This window comes from Microcaecilia unicolor, chromosome 3 (assembly GCF_901765095.1).
Source record: "Microcaecilia unicolor chromosome 3, aMicUni1.1, whole genome shotgun sequence".
Lineage (NCBI taxonomy): Eukaryota > Metazoa > Chordata > Amphibia > Gymnophiona > Siphonopidae > Microcaecilia > Microcaecilia unicolor.
In genome coordinates, this window is record NC_044033.1 from 512,742,907 (window position 1) to 512,762,130 (window position 19,224).

A 19,224-nucleotide genomic window follows, 5' to 3' on the forward strand; every position below is an offset into this window, starting at 1 on the left:
GGCTTGATTTTGTGAGTTTTTCACTTGGATGTGTTTTTCTTTTTCTTCAAAAATGGACCAAAATATAAATGCACGGAGCAGAAAAAACATCTAGCAAATGGCCATTTTTGAAAAAAAAAAAAAAAAAGATATACATTTTGCTGTTTTGAAAAAAATCACTATATTCACCACCTGGATTCTGAACGTTTTGAGCAAAGTGTCCAAAGTCAGACTTAGACGTCATATCGAAAATGCTCCTCCCAGGGGCGTATCCAGACAACCAATTTTGGGTGGGCCTAGGCAAGAAGTAGGTGGGCACCACGTATTCTCCACACCACCACCACCACCAAAAAAATATCTAAGCTGGCAGAAAAACGCTTCTTTCCACCTTGGCAGTCTGCAGAAGGCATGCGCTGAAAACTGAGCATGCGCAGGTTCCGGTATCGTTGAGAGTAGCGTTTTTGTTACCATTAGGCGGAAGTCTTCAGCTGACGGAGCTTTGGATCCCCTCCAGCTACCGCTAAATGTGTGCTACTGTTGGGTGGGCCTGAGCCCTAAGTGGGTGGGCCCCGGCCCACCCAGGCTCACCTGTGGCTACACCAGTGGCATTCTGAGGGGCACTGACACCCAGGGTGGATGTGCCCCGCCTCCCGGGTGCAGCGCCCCCCCCGTGCAGCGCGACCCCCCCGGCGAAGGGACACCCCCACCCCGGTGAAAGACCCCCCCGAGTGCACGCCACTGGGGGGGGGGGGGGTGCCGCGCACTGGTTAGCGTCGTTCGTTTCCATGCTCCCTCTGCCCCGGAACAGGTTACTTCCTGTTCCGGGGCAGAGGGAGCATGGAAATGAACGACGCTGACCGGCGCGTGGCACCCCCCCAGCGGCGTGCACCCGGGGCGGACTGCCCCCACCGTCCCCCCTTGGTACACCACTGGCTCCTCCACAGGTTATACTTTAATACAGATCTTAGTTTAGCAGTTTATAACCGGTTGGCATCAGTTAATACCATCCGTATGTATCGAGTTCTTAGACTGAAACAGGGAGGATATGTGAAGGATGAAGTTGCCTCAAAAGTGCACCCTTCTTAATTATGGCTTAGCCTACTTCAACTGGGAGCAATCACTCTCCCATCCTCCCCCCTCCCCCCCCACCAAACAAAAACTCCCTGGTGGTCCAGTGGAACCACTAGCTTCCCCCTCCCACCCCCCACTGAACAAAAATGCCCTGGTGTAATTAAACTCTGGAATTCGTTGCCAGAGAATGTAGTAAAAGCGGTTAGCTTAGCGGGGTTTTAAAAAGGTCTGGATAGCTTTTCTAAAATTCATTATATACATTGCTTCATTTGCTCTTGTTTTTTCATTTTCTGTTTTTTCCCTACTTCCATAAGTACATAAGTATTGCCACACTGGGACAGACCAAAGGTCCATCAAGCCCAGCATCTTGTTTCCAACAGTGGCCAATCCAGGTCACAAATACCTGGCAAGATCCCGAAAAGGTTCAATACATTTTATGCTGCTTATCCCAGAAATAAGCAGTGGATTTTCCCTAAGTCAATTAATAATGGTCTATGGACGTTTCCTTTAGGAAGCCATCCAGACCGTTTTTAAAACCCCGCTAAGCTAACCACCTTTACCACATTCTCTGGCAATGAATTCCACAGTTTTGTTTTAGTGCCCACTAGTTCATAATATGCATAATAGTTCATAATCACTCTCATCATTGCTCCCAGTTGAAGTAGGCTAAGCTACAATTAAAAAGGGTGCACTTTAGAGGGCGTCTTCATCCTCCACATATCCGCCCTGTTTCAGTCTAAGAACTCGATAGATACGGATGGTATTAACTGATGCCAACCTGTTATAAACTGCTAAACTAGGAAGTGGATTATTGAAATGATATATTACACGGTGTAGAAGTATCCTCTTCAGCTCATACTGTTAGATATACTTTAATACAGCGGATTCTTCCAGCAAGAGGCCCTTGTGTTAGGGAAAGAGTCCTGCACATTCTCATCAGCTTCAAATATTGTCCTTGATTTTTTTGCCAATTCTACTTTGCAGTGTTTTGTAACCCTGACTCCCTAATTTTTGTATATTTTCAACCCATTCAATTTTTCTGTCACAGTTTGTATTTAAAGACAGTTCCTCATGTTTCTCTGAAGTAGGAGGCACGTGAACGCCTTCCTTCCTCTTCAAGATAACAATTGCAGCACTGACTGTGTGTGTATATATGTATGCAGAATTAAAATATGTATATAGCAAGTGTGTACATAGGCACATATATATGTGTATATATTTATATATCTATATCTATAATTTGATTAAATTGTGATTATTTATAACAGAATGGCTGAGTTACAGATGTAAAAATAAATATTGAGAACATAAATTTCAATGCAACAAGACCTAATTTTGAAAAAATATTACACTGGTAGAGAAAAATGAGGAGATGGGGTTACTAATGTTTTCTACTGGATTAGCCTACACTAACATCATTAGCAAATGTTATTAATAACTAGGTCCCATTGGATAAGATGGCACCTGCAGGCCATACTGGAACAGATGGAAGGTCCATCAAGCCCAGCATCCTGTTTCCAACAGTGGATCCAGGTTACAAGTACCTGTGATCCCAAAACAGTACAATACATTTTATGCTGCTTATTCTAGAAATAAGCAGTGGATTGTCCCCAAGTCCATTTTAATAATGGTCTATGGACTTTTCCTTTAGGGAGCCATCCAGACCTTTTTAAAACCCCGCTAAGCTAACCGCTTTTACTACATTCTCTGGCAACGAATTCCAGAGTTTAATTACACCAGGGCATTTTTGTTCAGTGGGGGGTGGGAGGGGGAAGCTAGTGGTTCTACTGGACCACCAGGGAGTTTTTGTTTGGTGGTGGTGGGGGGGGGGGGAGGGTGGGAGGATGGGAAGCTAGTGGTCCCACTGGCCCACCAGGGTTTTTGTGCTTTGGGGTTGGGGGCCTGGAGGTCCACCAGACCTCCAGGTCTTGTATTTTAGGGGGGGGGGGCGGGTTTAGGTTTGAGAGGTCCGGGAGAAAATCCCTTACCTATCAAACCTCTTCAGTGAATCTCCCTCATTCCTTCCTCGCTAGAAAACCCTAATGCTAGCTCCTAGTTGGCATAAGATTTGCAGCGGTATCAGCGCCCTTGTTTGGCACGCTGCCCGCTGATCATGAGGGATGAATACGGGAGGCCCTTGTTTGCATGCAATTAGCGTTCAGAGCCAGCAAGCGCATTATTACACATGTTCACCAGCTCTGATCATCGGACGGGCGCAAACACAGGTGCTAGTATGGCACTACTGGCCTCTAGTGCCCGTGTTTGCTTCTGATCATCGGCCCATTAGTGCAGTACTTATAAGGCAGTCCTTGCTTAGAAACATGCTGAGGTTGTGAGTTCAACCTTCACCTGGGGGCAGATGATCAATCCCCTTCGCTATTCTAAACAGTGTCATGAAAATACTGCTGGAACAGTGCAGGGAATTAACTCCCCAATGATCAGTGCTAATAACGTGCAAATTTAGGTGCGTTATTAGTGTTGATCATCGGGGGACTTCTGTGGGAGGATGTGCATTCAGACCTTTGCCAGTTTAAGGTTTCAATTCTTGAACGTTTTGGAGCCTTATTCCAAAAGGACTTTTCCCTATTATTGGCCCTGTTTATAAAGTGCGTTAGTGTTTTTAGCGCGCCTACACTTAGTGTGTGCGCTAATCATGTAGGCGCCTATAGGGATATTGTAGGCACATACATGGTTAATGCTTAGTAAACAGGGCCCTATGTGTTAGCATGCACATAGCTTTTCTAAAATTCATTATATACATTGCCTAATTTGCTCTTGTTTTTTCATTTTCTGTTTTTTCCCCACTTCCATAAGTTCATAAGTATTGCCACACTGGGACGGACCAAAGGTCCATCAAGCCCAGCATCTTGTTTCCAACAGTGGCCAATCGAGGTCACAAATACCTGGCAAGATCCCGAAAAGGTTCAATACATTTTATGCTGCTTATCCCAGAAATAAGCAGTGGATTTTCCCTAAGTCAATTAATAATGGTCTATGGACTTTCATCCAGATCGTTTTTAAAACCCCGCTAAGCTAACCGCCTTTACCACATTCTCTGGCAATGAATTCCACAGTTTTTTTTTAGTGCCCACTAGTTCATACTATGCACCAAAAGCAAAAAGCACAACTGTCCTCCAGGGTATCTACCATCCCCCCAAGCCCTGGATCCCCGGCATTTTACCCCCTCCACAGTCTGTAAAGGGGGCAGGAATGATCCCTAGTTAATCCTGCCACACCAGTTTTCTAAAGTAGAATGGTGCAAACATCAGGTCAGGAAAGGGCACATGCTCGAGGTGGAACTACTGCTGGCAAGCACATTGGGCCAACAGTAATCCTGATTATTTATTTATTTAGTTATTTATATTTTGCTCAGTAGTAGTATCAAGGTGAGTTACATTCAGGTACTCTGGCTATTTCTCTGTCCCAGGAGGGCTCACAATCTAAGTTTGTTCCTGAGGCAATGGAGGGTTAAGTGACTTCCTCAAGATCACAAGGAGCAGCAGTGGGCAGGGCCTGTGTCCCGCCATTTTGTTTCGGCAAGTACAGGTACGAGTAAAGGTAAAGGTACAGGTAGAGGTGAGGGTGTGGGTCAGGTGCAAAACCCCACAGGCTGGAGAGGGTGATGTTGGGCTCCACGTGAGACTAAGCCCACCAAGCCACAGGGAAACTTCAGGGGGACCCACAAGGCAAACAGCTCCAATACCAAAGTAGTGTCAACTTGAGATACTGCCTCTACTATACCTATAAAATCCTCGGTGTCATAATCGACTGGAACCTTACACTCGAGAGCCAAGTTAACTCCATAATCAAGAAAATGTTCCACTCAATGTGGAAACTCAAACCCGTGAAACCATTCTTCCCGAGGGCAACATTCCATAACCTAATACAATCAATGGTACTAAGCCATGCAGACTACTGCAATGGAATTTGTGCGGGATGCAAAGAGCAACTCATAAAGAAACTACAGACTGCTCAAAACACAGCAGCCAGGCTTATATTTGGAAAACCGCGATTCGAAAGTGCCAAACCCCTCCGAGAAAAACTGCACTGGCTCCCAATTAAAGAACGTATAACTTTCAAAATCTGCACCCTGGTCCACAAAATTATCTATGGCGAAGCTCCTGAATATATGACCGACCTCATAGACCTGCCAACCAGAAGCACAATCGGACCATCATGAACATACTTAAATCTTCACTACCCTAGCTGCAAGGGACTAAGTACAAATCAATTTACGGATCCAGCTTCTCCTATATAAGCACGCAACTGTGGAATGCACTACCGAAAGCCATGAAAACAACCTACAATCACCTTAGCTTCCGGAAATCACTAAAGACCATCCTGTTCGAAAAGGCATACCCTACTGACCCAACTTAAGTGCCTGAACCCAGCAACACAACGAAACCAAAGCCCGTAATGAACACTGTATAACTCTTCTTCTCTACGATTCTCCTAATGTGTCTGTAACACATGAACCTCTTTGATAATAACATCACTTTGTATTTGTTTCATCATCGAAGGCGACTAACGCCTCACGATACTATGTAAGCCACATTGAGCCTGCAAATAGGTGGGAAAATGTGGGGTACAAATGTAACAAATAAAAAAATACCAAAAGGATTGACTGGACCCACACTGGTAGTGTCTGTGAAAGTAGAGCAGAAACCAGTGAAGGCACTATTAGACAGTAGGTCATTGATCACCATCGTCTTTGATCACCATCGTCTTTGATCACTGGTATAATTGCCTACCTGAGGTATCTGCCTCTTCACCTTGTAGAGAGCTTGGCCATATGAGGCCTCAGTGAAAGCAGCTACCCATACCAAGATTATGTGATAGTAAAAGTGAAGTTTCCAGAGAAGGTCACCGGGATTCAAGGGTACCAGTGATGTCCCTTCCTTGAGCTTCAGGACACACCAGTGCCAACACCCCAATCATCATCGGAACTAATGCTAGCCTGTTCGGAAGATTGGCTCAAAAGTGCCAGGAGATGGTGGATCCTGACTATGTCAATATTTGAACCATCCATCCACTATCCAAAGAGGCTTATGTTAAAGCAGAGCAGTGCCACTCTCAGACCGTCCCTCATGTTAAGCATTATTTTCGCCCATATCCTCCCCCCATGTCTAGCATTGCCCCTCTCTGTCGATATGCTCCCCTGTGTCCAGCACTACATAAGAACATAAGAGTTGCCCTACTGGGTCAGACCAAGGGTCCGTCTAGGCCAGTATCCTGTTTACAAGAGTGGCTACTCCAGATCACAAATACTTAGTAGAGTCCCAGAAAGTGGTTAGACTCAGGGATAAGCAGTGGCTTTCCCCATGTTTACCTTAACAACTGTTTATGGACTTTTCCTCCAGGAATTTGTCCAAACCTTTTTTAAACCTAGCGACATGAACTGCTTTTACCACCTGCTCCATTAATGAGTTCCAGAGCAAAATCAAACACTGAGTGAAAAAATATTTTCTCCTCTTTGTTTTAAATGTGCTACTATGTAATTTCATGGTGTCCCCTAGTCTTTATACTTTTTGAAAAAGTAAACAGACGATTTGAATTTACTTGCTCTACCCCATTCAGGATTTTATAGACCTCTATCATATCTCCCTTAAGGCATCTCTTCCCTAAGCTGAAGAGCCCTAACCTCTTTAGCCTTTCCTCATATGAGAGTCGTTCCATCCCCTTAATCCTTTTTGGTTGTGATGACATTGAGAAAAGAGCCAGGCAGGGGCGTAGCCAGACAACAAATTTTGGGTGGGCCTAGGCAAGAGGTGGGTGGGCACCAAGTGTTCTCCCCCTCCCAACCACCACCAAAAAAAAAATTTCAGCTGGCGGGAAAATGCTTCTTTCCACCTTGGCAGTATGTAGCGTTTTTGTTACCATCGGGGGAAGTCTTCAGCTGGTAGAGCTTGGGATCTCCACCAGCTACCACTAAACGTGTGCTACTGCTGGGTGGGCCTGAGCACTAAATGGGTGGGCCCTGGCCCACCCAGGCCCACCTTTGGCTACGCCACTACAGCCAGGTAGGTTTAAAGCAAACAGTTGCCCTTTCTCTGTACCTTTTCCTGTTCCACTATATATTTTTTGAGATTTGGTGACCAGAATCGCACAATACTCAAAGCGTGTTCTCATATAAAGGCATTATACATAGTAAACATATTCTTTATTTTATTCTTTCCTAAACAGTTTGTTTGCTTTTTTAGGTCGCTGCTGCACACTACTACTACTACTTAACATTTCTAGAGCGCTACTAGGGTTACGCAGCGCTGTACAAAATAAACAAAAAGGACGGTCCCTGCTCAAAGGAGCTTACAATCTAAAGAACGAAATGTCAAGTTGGGGCAGTCTAGATTTCCTGGGTAGAGGTGTAGAGGTTAGGTGCCGAAGGCGACCTTGAAGATTTCAGTGTATTGTCCACAATGACCACTAAATCCTTTCCCCCACTCGTGACTCCTAATGTGGAACCTAGTATTATGTATTGGGTTATTCCTCCCAATGTGCACCACTTCACACTTTATCCACATTAAATTTCGTCTGCCATTTGTATGCCCTGTTTTCCAGCCTCCCAAGGTCCTCCTGCAATTTCACAGAGCGCACACGTGATTTAATAACATTGCTCCTTTGTGTCCCTATCCCCTTCAGCGCTGCCCCTATGTGTCTCTGTCCTTATGTTCCCCATATGCCCAGTATCTCTTGTGTCCCTAACCCTCCTCATGTCCAACATCTCTACTCCCAACATGGTCCAGCATTTTTCCTATCTTCCCCCTACATGGCCAGCGTCTCTTCATCTCTTTACTCTCCACCACCTCCACAGCATTTCCCCCATTTGTAGGTCCAGTTCTCTCCCCTTCTCTTTTCCCCTGCAGTCCAGCATCTCACGGTCCTCCATGTTTTGGCCTTTCTCCTCTCTCTCTCTGGTCCCCCCTTGTGGTCTGGGAGCTCTTCTGTTCTCTGTTCCCTCCCCGTTAATCCAGCATCTTCCTTCCTTCCTTCCTGCCCATGATCCTTCATATCTGGATTTGCCGGCAGCCCTAGAGCCTTCCCTCTGCCATGTGTCACCCATGTGGAAACAGGAAGTTACATCAGAGGAGGTGGGATGTGGCAGAGGGAAGGCTCCAGGGTTGGCTGTAGACAGGGTGCGTTAACTGCTGCTGCAGCTAGCAGAGACTGGTCTGAAGGATTGCAGGCAGGGGTTGTAAGCTCTTTGAGCAGGGACTGTCTTTTTTGTGTATGGTGTACAGCGCTGCGTATGCCTTGTAGCGCTATAGAAATGATAAGTAGTAGTAGTAGGGGTGTGGGGAGGAAAGAAGAGGGTGCGATGCTGGACCCATGGGAGGTGTAGGTGGAGGGAGAAAGAGGGAGAAATGCTGGATGTGTGTGTGTGTGTGTATGGGAGGGTGTCAAGAAATAGAGAGAGAGAGAGAGAGAGAGAGAGAGAGAGAGAGAGAAGGATAGTAGCGCTGCAAACTTTACCCAAAAAACCAAAATAAAACAAAATACCATATGGTGAGGTGGCAGGTCTACTTCACCCCAGGTTCTTTCTCCTCTTTCCCTGTTAGACTCTTGTCCTATTTTCCTTTTTATGTTCCTCACCACGTTCCCCTTTTTTTAAGCTCTCCTCCTCTTCTATCCTTCTCTCCATGTCTCCTTCCCTCTCTACCCCTTTCTCTTTCAGGCTCCTTTTCTTCCCCTTCTACCTTTGCGTTAAAGGTCTCTACCCCCTATCTCACCTTCCTTTTCAGCTTCATCTTCCATATCGTCATGGTTCTTCTCTCTCATCTCCAAGTTTCTTTAGCTTCTTTGTGGCTTCATCCATGCAAATGGTGGCAAGTCAGTTGCATGGAGTGAAGGCATGAACTTCTGTTCTCTACGGATATAGTACAGCCCGCTAAAATGTAGCAACCACAGAGACTGGGCTTATGTATTTACTGTGTCCCTGTGCTACTGGCCTGCAGGGCTCCCTCAAAGGATTGTGGCAGCCTGAGAAAACTTTTCCTTTGGTGCCCTCCCCTGCATCAGCACCCGCCTCCCACTTCAGTACCTCCCCACATCATCATCCTTCTAGCCTGGCAGCCTACCTACATTAGCTCCCTTCCAGCCTGCTTCCCCCACCCCCGCCTAGCCTCAACTCACCCCATGGGTCCTGAGGGCTACAGGGGCAGGAATGGTCCCCAGTCATCCCTGCTACAGTGACTGTCTTCTTCAATAATGCACTTCTGACCCCTAGTGGTCTTCTTGCACACTACCACTAAGCGGTGAAGCTGCTATATAAGGAAAACAAGCCTCAATTATTTTCCTCTGGACCCATATCATTTAGTGCCCATGGCATTCATAGTCTTGAAGGAAGGAGGGGATTCCAGGGGACCTCAGATTCCCTGTGTTGCTGCTGGCACTGCCACCCTGTGCTTAAACCTGCAATTATGCCTGCGGCAGCGTGATAAGAGGAGCACAGAACATGGATCAGAACAGCACACTGACCGCTGTGAAGGGCGATCCGGTGAAGCAGGCTTTTGGCACCCTTGAGTTTTGGGGCCCTAAGCCAGTGCCTCAGCTGGGTAATGCCTTAAACTGGCCCTGCTGCCCTGTGACTACCCACCCTCACAAAGAAAAGACAGCTAGGGGAAGGGGGTGGGAATGTAGGTTTTCTTTGTCATCCAGAAGAAAGCCCCAGCTTACAAATTATGGCCCAGCCATTTTTGGAGCCTAGTAAAGGCTTTAGATGTAAATTTTCTCATCTTGTCAGCCATGCGTCACCCTCTGCTCCTTCTTTTCTGGTCTTCCATTGTTTCCAGAAGAGGGCAGGTCATCCTCCTGCTCCCCTTGCGGACTGTAGTCAAACCTGTTACATTATTATCTCACAATTTTAGTGCACAGCAAATTCGTGGAGCAGTGGCCTAGTGGTTAGGGTGGTGGACTTTGGTCCTAGGGAACTACTACTACTACTACTACTGAGGAACTGAGTTCGATTCCCGGCACAGGCAGCTCCTTGTGACTCTGGGCAAGTCACTTAACCCTCCATTGCCTACCGCATTGAGCCTGCCATGAGTGGGAAAGCGTGGGCTACAAATGTAACAAAAAAAAAAAAAAATTTTGGGCACAAGGTCTAACAGCAGGCACCGCCTGTTTTCAGGACATGAGTGGGAGATCTATAGGCCTGAAGGACAAGCAGCTTCACAGAATCTAGTGCTGCCCCTCCTCCCCCCAGCAGTCAGCAGTACAGGCATAAAAATGACTCACACGCCTTCTGTACAATGTTTAACAAAGCTTCGTCAAAACTGCAACCAGAATTAGACATCTAGTTGTCAGTTTTCCTACTGATTGCTAACTTTGAGGCCACTGTATTATTGCGCAAAAAACAAACAACGGGGCGTCACATGTGAAAACCCAGAATAGTCCACATTATTTGTGATAACAGGTCACCCAGGTTAACGGGGCAAGAAAGTGCTGATTCTTTTGCCTGTTTTGTGGGAAAACATGAGTCTAGATGTCTTTATAAAATCCTAACACTACTACTACTACTACTACTTAACATTTCTAAAGCACTACTAGGGTTACGCAGCACTGTACAATTTAACATATAAGGACAGTCCCTGCTCAAAGAGCTTACAATCTAAAGGACAAATGTACAGTCAGTCAAGTAGGGACAGTCTAGATTTCCTGAAAGGTATAAAAGGTTAGGTGCCGAAAGCAACATTGAAGAGGTGGGCTTTGAGCAAGGATTTGAAGATGGGTAGGGAGGGGGCTTGGCGTAAGGGCTCAGGAAGTTTATTCCAAGCATAGAGTGAGGCGAGGCAGAATGGGCGAAGCCTGGAGTTGGCGGTGGTGGAGAAGGGTACTGAGAGGAGGGATTTGTCCTGTGAGCGGAGGTTTCAGGCGGGAACGTAAGGGGAGATGAGGGTAGAGAGGTAATGAGGGGCTGCAGACTGAGCGCATTCGTAGGTAAGAAGGAGAAGCTTGAACTGTATACATTAAATGCACAGATGAGACCACAAGGCTTTCTACTCTGGTATCCCATCCTATTTCTCTTCTTTTATTCCTTATTCCCCGTCCCACTTCCTCTGCTCACAGAACAAATGTCTTCATTCCCCCTCCCTCCCCCCACCATTGCATTTTTCTTTTCTGGTCCCTCCCTGTGAATTTTGCTACTGGCCTTCCCAAGGAAAAAGTCCTCTTATAAGAACGTTAAGACAGAACTAAAAACCTCATCCATGGAGTCAGGTTTTGGTAGCACAACCTACAGTCTATATTGCTATTTGCTTCTTACTCTGCTACCTCTTATTTCCTCCTCTCCTACATCATTGGTGTTCCTTGCTTTCCATTTTACTGCTTATTAGCATTTGTTATACCACCAGATTTAATTGGGTCATAGCAGTTTACAGAGAAGTCATTTTCTATGGGACCTGAATGGCAGGTAATCTCGCCTTTTGCATTTTTGCGGTAGTGGTTGTATCCCATAAGTACATAAGTATTGCCACACTGGCACAGACCAAAGGTCCATCAAGCCCAGCATCCTGTTTCCAACAGTGGCCAATCCAGGTCACAAATACCTGGCAGAAACCCAAACAATAGCAACATTCCATGTAGAACCCCAAAGAGTAGCAAGATTCTAGAATTCTAAAGAATAACAAGATTCCATGCAGTATTTCAAAGTGTATAGCAACATTCCATTTAGAACCCTAAAGAGTAGCAAGATTCCATTCAAAATCCTAAGTACAAAAGTGTTGCCATACTGGGACAGACTGAAGGTCCATCGAGCCCAGCATCCTGTTTCCAACAGTGGCCAATCCAGGTCACAAATACCTGGCAGAAACCCAAACAATAGCAACATTCCATGTAGAACCCCAAAGAGTAGCAAGATTCTAGAATTCTAAAGAATAACAAGATTCCATGCAGTATTTCAAAGTGTATAGCAACATTCCATTTAGAACCCTAAAGAGTAGCAAGATTCCATTCAAAATCCTAAGTACATAAGTGTTGCCATACTGGGACAGACTGAAGGTCCATCGAGCCCAGCATCCTGTTTCCAACAGTGGCCAATCCAGGTCACAAATACCTGGCAGAAACCCAAACAATAGCAACATTCCATGTAGAACCCCAAAGAGTAGCAAGATTCTAGAATTCTAAAGAATAACAAGATTCCATGCAGTATTTCAAAGTGTATAGCAACATTCCATTTAGAACCCTAAAGAGTAGCAAGATTCCATTCAAAATCCTAAGTACAAAAGTGTTGCCATACTGGGACAGACTGAAGGTCCATCGAGCCCAGCATCCTGTTTCCAACAGTGGCCAATCCAGGTCACAAATACCTGGCAGAAACCCAAACAATAGCAACATTCCATGTAGAACCCCAAAGAGTAGCAAGATTCTAGAATTCTAAAGAATAACAAGATTCCATGCAGTATTTCAAAGTGTATAGCAACATTCCATTTAGAACCCTAAAGAGTAGCAAGATTCCATTCAAAATCCTAAGTACATAAGTGTTGCCATACTGGGACAGACTGAAGGTCCATCGAGCCCAGCATCCTGTTTCCAACAGTGGCCAATCCAGGTCACAAATACCTGGCAGAAACCCAAACAATAGCAACATTCCATGTAGAACCCCAAAGAGTAGCAAGATTCTAGAATTCTAAAGAATAACAAGATTCCATGCAGTATTTCAAAGTGTATAGCAACATTCCATTTAGAACCCTAAAGAGTAGCAAGATTCCATTCAAAATCCTAAGTACATAAGTGTTGCCATACTGGGACAGACTGAAGGTCCATCGAGCCCAGCATCCTGTTTCCAACAGTGGCCAATCCAGGTCACAAATACCTGGCAGAAACCCAAACAATAGCAACATTCCATGTAGAACCCCAAAGAGTAGCAAGATTCTAGAATTCTAAAGAATAACAAGATTCCATGCAGTATTTCAAAGTGTATAGCAACATTCCATTTAGAACCCTAAAGAGTAGCAAGATTCCATTCAAAATCCTAAGTACATAAGTGTTGCCATACTGGGACAGACTGAAGGTCCATCGAGCCCAGCATCCTGTTTCCAACAGTGGCCAATCCAGGTCACAAATACCTGGCAGAAACCCAAACAATAGCAACATTCCATGTAGAACCCCAAAGAGTAGCAAGATTCTAGAATTCTAAAGAATAACAAGATTCCATGCAGTATTTCAAAGTGTATAGCAACATTCCATTTAGAACCCTAAAGAGTAGCAAGATTCCATTCAAAATCCTAAGTACAAAAGTGTTGCCATACTGGGACAGACTGAAGGTCCATCGAGCCCAGCATCCTGTTTCCAACAGTGGCCAATCCAGGTCACAAATACCTGGCAGAAACCCAAACAATAGCAACATTCCATGTAGAACCCCAAAGAGTAGCAAGATTCTAGAATTCTAAAGAATAACAAGATTCCATGCAGTATTTCAAAGTGTATAGCAACATTCCATTTAGAACCCTAAAGAGTAGCAAGATTCCATTCAAAATCCTAAGTACATAAGTGTTGCCATACTGGGACAGACTGAAGGTCCATCGAGCCCAGCATCCTGTTTCCAACAGTGGCCAATCCAGGTCACAAATACCTGGCAGAAACCCAAACAATAGCAACATTCCATGTAGAACCCCAAAGAGTAGCAAGATTCTAGAATTCTAAAGAATAACAAGATTCCATGCAGTATTTCAAAGTGTATAGCAACATTCCATTTAGAACCCTAAAGAGTAGCAAGATTCCATTCAAAATCCTAAGTACATAAGTGTTGCCATACTGGGACAGACTGAAGGTCCATCGAGCCCAGCATCCTGTTTCCAACAGTGGCCAATCCAGGTCACAAATACCTGGCAGAAACCCAAACAATAGCAACATTCCATGTAGAACCCCAAAGAGTAGCAAGATTCTAGAATTCTAAAGAATAACAAGATTCCATGCAGTATTTCAAAGTGTATAGCAACATTCCATTTAGAACCCTAAAGAGTAGCAAGATTCCATTCAAAATCCTAAGTACAAAAGTGTTGCCATACTGGGACAGACTGAAGGTCCATCGAGCCCAGCATCCTGTTTCCAACAGTGGCCAATCCAGGTCACAAATACCTGGCAGAAACCCAAACAATAGCAGCATTCCATGTAGAACCCCAAAGAGTAGCAAGATTCTAGAATTCTAAAGAATAACAAGATTCCATGCAGAATTTCAATGTGTATAGCAACATTCCATTTAGAACCCTAAAGAGTAGCAAGATTCCATTCAGAATCCTAAGTACATAAGTGTTGCCATACTGGGACAGACCAAAGGTCCATCAAGCCCAGCATCCTGTTTCCAACAGTGGCCAATCCAGGTCACAAATACCTGGCAAGATCTCAAAAAAGTACAATACATTTTATGCTGCTTATTCCAGAAATAAGCAGTGGATTTCCCCCAAGTCCATTTTAATAATGGTCTACGGACCTTTCCTTTAGGAAGCCATCCAAACCTTTTTAAAACCCCGCTAAGCTAACTGCCTTTACTACATTCTCTGGCAACGAACCCCCATGGGCAGCTTAGCCCACAAACCCAGGCAACATTCTGCAGCTTTATGAGGAAGACCTGCCAAAAAGCAGGTGCTTAGACAGCACGACCCGAAGCTGTCTCATCTCTTCATTCTGGTTGTTACATTTATTAGGTATATTTGGAAGCTGCAAAAGAAAACTTCTAGAAGACACAAATAATAGAATTTTGTAGACTTACATAGGAATCGTTGCTGATCTGAGTGTATGGTATTTTGCTCACAATTTGTGGAGACAAATTATTACTTTTTCTTGTTAAATGCAAATTAAATTCACCATTTGATTTACTCAAATTAGCATGCGAAAAAAATGCACTGTACATTATGCAAAGGGATTTCATTTCAAAGGGGCCTGTACCTACCTCTAGGAATTTTAAAATTCACTTCCGCACTTGTTTCTATAAAAATTTTGATGGAAGTGCCAGGCTGTACTGGAGTCAGCCATAATGCAGCTGTACCTGATCTGATTCATTCTGCATGTGTGAAAGGTCCCTTGTGATATCCTTGTTGATCTGGACCAGGAAGATTAGGGGGTGATGTCCAGAGATAAATTTACTGTCATGGCTTAATCCCTTTAGTCACTGTTTTGTTTTTGTTTCTCAGCAGTTGCCTCCAGACTTGGATTTTGCCTCTTTCCACAATTTCACTTTTTAAAAATTTAAATACAAAGAGTGACCTACTTCCTGTTTGCTTGTGTTTTTATTTTATACATATATCACAAAAGAGAAAGAGAGCAATACTGCCAAGTAATCAAAAAAAAGTAAAAAAGCTCTCAAAATAGCTGAGGCACAGAAAAAAGTACTTGAATCTATCCCACTAAAGATTCTGCGGAGTGTATCTGTTCGAATTTTGAAAATACAACAAGGGAAAAGCCTCAGAATTCCCCAACCTCCAGCCTATCTATATATATATAAAACTCACCTTCAACGTTCTGTTGTCTGCTGACGTCACTGAAGCCAAGGTTCGTATGTTCGAAGCTCTGAAGGCACGAAAATCACAGTCTCTGGGCCCCGCCCTCGCGTCAAATGTTATGACGTTGAGGGCGGAGCAGATTCTCACCTCCAACGATCTACTCAGGCCACAAACTCTGGATTTCCACACTGTAGCTCTGCTCCGCCCTCGCGTCAAAACATGATGACGTCGAGGGAGGGGCACGAAAACCGCCACCCACACAGAGCTACAATGGAAACAGCAGCGGTGCACGCCATGAACCAGGCAAAACCGCGATGAGCCATGCAGCCATGAAACCCTTGCTAGCGCCCGTTTCATTGCGCTCAGAAACGGGCCTTTGTTTACTAGTATATATATATATATATATATATATAAGGCTTCACATTGAGAGCCGTAGTGCTCTTCTAACATCGGAGGGGGTTCTCATCACAGACAGAAAAACCCTTGTGTTTCAAAAGGTAAAGGATACTAAAAGAATCCACAAAATCCCCAAAAAAGGGGATGGGGAGGGATCCATATCAAAAGAACTAATAATAATAAGTTGAACTTAACTTTTAAGCATGCAGGTATAGATGAAGAAGTGTCATGGGTTCCAAACACACCGACTCAGGCCTCAGTTTCGCAAAAAAATCGCTGTATCAAGGCATGTATTTACCACAAATTTAGACACAGGTCTGTTTCCTGCTTGTTCGTCTTTTTTTGATTTTATACATATTCATATCCTTACACTTAAATGAGCTTACCACACAATTCTTTTCTCTTCCTTTGATAGATATGACGTTTTGGTGCCGATGCGACCTAGCAGTATCCTGTTTCGGCCTGCCTGTCTGACATTGCTGCCTGGATGTCTCACCACCATCTGAAAATAAACATGGCCAAGAACGAGCTTCTTATTTTTCCCCCCTAAACCCACCTCTTCTCTTCCCCCATTCTCTATCTCTGTGGATAGCACTCTCATCCTCCCTGTCTCATCAGGTTGTAACATTGGGGTCATCTTTGACTCCTCTCTCTCTCCTTCTCTGCACATATCCAACAGACTGCTAAAACCTGTCATTTCTTTCTCTATAATATCACCAAAATTCATCCCTCCCTACCAAAACCCTTATCCACATTCTTATCACCTCTCAGACTACTGCAACTTGCTTCTCACAGGTCTCCAACTAAGCCATCTCTCTCCCCTTCAATCTGTTCAAAATTCTACTGCACGACTTATATTCCGCCAGTGTCGCTATGCTCATATTAGCCCTCTCCTGATGTCGCTTCACTGGCTTCCTATCCGTTTCCACATACAGTTCAAACTCCTGTTATTGACTTACAAGTGCATTCACTCTGCAGCTCCTCAGTACCTCTCCACTCTTATCTCTTCCTACACTCCTCCCAGGGAACTCTGTTCATCCGGTAAATCTCTCTTATCTGTACCCTTCTCCTCCACTGCCAGCTCCAGATTCCGTTCCTTTTCTCTTGCTGCACCTTACACCTGGAATAGATTTCCTGAATCAGTACATCAAGCTCCATCTCTGGCTGTCTTCAAATCTAGGCTAAAAGCCCACCTGTTTGAGGCTGCTTTTAACTCCTGTCTCCTATTCACTTGTTCAGTACCCATGTCTGTTTTATCATTCCCACCTTAGTAATTCCCTTATCAAGTATAAACACTGTCTACCTGGTTTGTCCTGTTAGTCTGTCTTGATTAGATTGTAAGCTCTGTCAGACAGGGACTCTCTCTTCATGTTCAAGTGTACAGCGGTGCGTACGTCTAGTAGCGCTATAGAAATGATAAACAGTAGTAGTAGTAGTCGTCGTCTTTGGGATTCCGGAATCTTGCTATTATTTGGGTTCCGGAATCTTGCTACTCTTTGGGATTCTGCACAGAATCTTGCTACTCTTTGGGATTCCGGAATCTTGCTACCCTTTGTCCTTATCCCTTATTTGTCCTGTTTGTCTGTCCTAATTAGATTGTAAGCTCTGTCTTGAGCAGGGACTGTCTCTTCATGTTCAAGTGTACAGTGGTGCGTACATCTAGTAGCGCAATAGAAATGATAAGTAGTACTAGCAGTAGTCTTTGGGATTCCGGAATCTTGCTACTCTTTGGGAGTCTGCATAGAATCTTGCTACTCTTTGGCATTCTACATGGAATCTTGCTACTCTTTGGGATTCCAGAATCTTGCTACTCTTTGAGAGTCTGCATAGAATCTTGCTACTCTTTGGCATTCTACATGGAATCTTGCTACTCATTGGGATTCCAGAATCTTGTTGCTCTTTGAGAGTCTGCACAGAATCTTGCTACTGTTTGGGATTCTAGAATCTTGCTACTCTTTGCCCTTATCCCTTATTTATCCTGTTTGTCTTGATTGGATTGTAAGCTCTTTCAAGCAGGGACTGTCTCTTACATGTTCAGTGTACAGCCCTGTGTACATCTAGTAGTACTATAGAAATAATAAGTAGTAGTAGTTTTTATTGTTAAAGCTGACTCGGTAAGTCAGCCCAGGCCCCCGTGGCCCCGCGTAGCTACGCCCCTGGTTCAGGCCCCCTTTTTCCGCAGCTTCGTTAAGGACCCCTTAGTCTTTTATACTGAAGGTGTACATAGATATTATTTATTGGACACTTTTGCAGCAAACTCCGTCATAATCAGTCCTGCAAGAGTCATTTTATATTGGGCACTAGATTGAGTTTTGCAGCCTCGTAAGATTTGTCTTAGATATACTCCCCACAATATCTCTTTTTTTTGTAGTCATTTAGTTCAAATCCTTTTGCTGAAACCACCATAGCTCAATGTTAGGTTGTAGCATGTCAATGTATGTATTGTTTTGATAGCCGGGCTACAACTTTTTTCAAATAAACAAACAAATTCGCCTGTCTGAAATTGTACAATGTTATAGTCATTTGCTGTAATCTTGAATATGACAAAAAAATACAGATGGCCTGCATGTTTTACCCTGGGACAGGGAAAAAGGCAGATAGAGCTTGTAAACTGGGTTAAGAACTTAGTTGACAAAAGATATATGGGCAGTGGGGGAAACAGTTTCTGATTAGGAACTGGTGAAGGTCATGGACTGTTGCTATCCTAAGCCCTGGCAAAAGGAAGAATCGTACCATTGACTCAGTGGCACTCCTTCCTGAATGATGACCCTAAAGCAAACAGGAGTATGCCAAGGTCAGGTTCAGGTTTGCTGGAGATCTCTGGAGTGTAGCAGATAAATCTAGGAGCAACAAAGCGTTATCAAGTATAAACACTGTCTACCTGGTTAAAGAAAAGGTTCCTCTGCCTGTCGGATTCTATAAAAACACATCAGCCAAGAAATCTGAGAAGCTGGGTCTTTAGTATCTTGCACTGCAAAGTGCAAAGAATCACAATTTGTTTGCGATGATATATTCCGAGATTGAGATCACAGGTTTCCAAATGTGCCAGGCTATGCTAGCTCTGTTTTAAAGTCTTTTATTCTGTCTTGCTTTGGTATTTGACTTGTAACTTCAAGATGTGATCATCATTAAATTTGTACATCATTCATAAGTACATAAGTATTGCCATACTGGGAAAGACCAAAGGTCCATCGAGCCCAGCATCCTTTTTCCAACAGTGGCCAATCCAGATCACAAATACCTGGCAAGATCCCAAAACAGTACAAAACATTTTATACTGCTTATCCCAGAAATAGTAGATTTTCCCCAAGTCCATTTAATAACGGTCTATGGACTTTTCCTT